The sequence below is a fragment of the Nuphar pumila genome, chromosome 5 (assembly GCF_984573655.1).
Source record: "Nuphar pumila chromosome 5, dmNupPumi1.hap1.1, whole genome shotgun sequence".
In the NCBI taxonomy this organism is placed as follows: domain Eukaryota; kingdom Viridiplantae; phylum Streptophyta; class Magnoliopsida; order Nymphaeales; family Nymphaeaceae; genus Nuphar; species Nuphar pumila.
The window spans coordinates 47,506,258-47,508,694 of NC_143253.1; positions in this window are offsets into that span (position 1 = coordinate 47,506,258).

Consider the following 2,437-nt stretch of genomic DNA (forward strand, 5'->3'; position numbering starts at 1 on the left):
GTTCATCGTTATGGAATCTTATATGGACCCATATCAGGCCCATCCAGACACACCAGCCATGAAAACGCGTCTAATTTTTTTCTTTTGTCCAAGATTTCTGACGAAGTAATGTGGTAATATGTCAGACTTTGTACCAACGTGGAGTCGCCTGCATGGTCAACAGGTGCTGAGATGAAGGCACCGGATCAAACCCTATCGGTGCACCGTAGCTTTCAGAGGTGCGTGGGCCACTTAAGGTAGGGTGGTCGTGGGGCCTCACCCTCGCTTTGGTGATAAAAAAATTTGTCCATGTCCAGGTTGAGAATATCCAAGGCAGATCCAAGTAAAATTTGTATCATGAAATTTATCAGGTTCAACAGGAAAGATTTTTCTGCCCAGCAAATATTCATATTGAGTTAGCTAATTCCATTTATTGGCAAATAAATAGAATTACTGGACAACATGGAAGTACAAAAATAAAAAATAAAAATTTAACACTGTTGGTATGCAGTACTAGACTACTGTGTTGTTACTATTGCTGCATTATTAGGTTTTTTGTTTTGTTCATCTTGAATGATTGATTTTTGCGTCAAGCATGCTTGTCTATGGTCCCCGAGAATCAGGCTGTGGACACATCATATGATATAGATGCCTCTAGTGTTGTTGCCTTTCACTATATAACTTTCCTAACTGTGCCATATTCCTGAGAAAATGATGGCCATGGTGCTAGTGCAGCAACCATTGACAACGCATTGTTGGTGGGCCTTACCTTGCTGGTGTCAAGTATACCATATTGGAGATGCACTGCGGACTGGTGATGACATGGACTTGATGTACTGCACCTTTTAACCTTTTTAAGTAGGGTCGGCTAGGTTTATATAGGTTTGGTAACTAGTAACAAATACATTTTACATCAATGGTTGAAATGTTTGACCAGAAAGCAATAAGTTTAGAGTTCAAATTCGATGGATTATGTCTTTGAAACAATGTATTTATTCTATGAATCAGTTTGACCTTGGCTCAATTGGTTTAGAGTGAAATATGTTATGTTCAGTCATAAAAATGTAGTTTGTATAAACATGTCAGTTCGAGTTCAGCTCATTTAACTCAGGTTGGCCATGAGCTCTAACTCGGCTCAGCACGCCACAAGAACAGGCCAAGCTTGAATACCGTTTGTTCAATTCATTCGGCTTATTTACCAGGCCTGCTTCTCTTAAGCTTGATAATTGTGTTACTTCTGTTAAGGTTACCTGTCACCATCAAATTGAAACACAGCCAAGTTGGTGTGCCCAAGTTCATGAACTCCATCATTTGCACAAACGGGAAGCATTAAAATAGAATTAATTTATAGACAACATTTTGACTATGGATCCAAAAAAAGAAAAGGTCATGAAGTTCATAACTCTTTAACATTTTGTAGAGTTCACATCCAAGCAAATACCTGAGATTTGAGAGATGGGCTCGAGCCCATAAGCAATCCTTTAGAAAAGGAGAGGACCCAGCTGACATGGTTAAAGAGAAGCTAAGTGACGAGACAGAGAAGACATGGTCAGTCTTGCAACCCCAACAGGGTTTCCCGGAGTCATTTGCATCAAAAGCGCACCGTTCAAAGAAGATTGGCCACACTTTCGTATAGCATCCCCAAATCGCAGATCTAGCTAGGGGATTGAGTAGAAGAGATAGGGCAGGCATTATGAGGACCGAACTGATTGTACTTCCTGGATAAAATATACCCAAGATGCTCCTTTATCATCCAGGGCAATGTCCCACCGCCATTTGTAGAGAAGTGCAGTGTTCTTAAAGACCAAGTCCACCCTGCTGAACAGCGTCCCACCAAACAAGGGACATTTTCTGCTGAACAGCATCCCACCACCATAATGTAAGCTAGCTCTCGTGACCCTGCAAAGGAATACCAAGGTATCTCATAGGCAACTATTGCTGATCGCATTGAAACACGTACTGATTTCATCATCATTAAATAACCTGAAGTTGCTTTTCCGCTTATTAATTTTCTAACTCAGAGATTTCTGAGAAAACCTTGAGCATGATTCATAAGTTCTTCATGTTTTTTGCACTTAGCTTTTCCAAAAATTAACACATTGGCAAAAAGGATACGTGGGAAGTTTTTCACACCCAACAATTTCACCTCTTTGTACAACCCAGTTCCTTTTTAGGTTTAAAAAGCAACCATTGGCTACTGTTTAGGAAAACTGAAATTGAAGAGGACTCCAAATTCATTGTAACCCGCCTTATTCATTTCTCTCCAACTGCCATTCTTTTTAATATCTGTAAAAGAAAGCCCCAACTTAAAGAATCGAAGGTCCAACTTTAGTAAGAATTTCTCTTTGAATTATGCATCTAGTGCTCCGCCTCATGTGTCAGGAGACATCCCTCATAGATTCTTGGTTTTGGAACGAAGACATATTGTGAGGGTACAACCATTTGGTGAATCACCTGC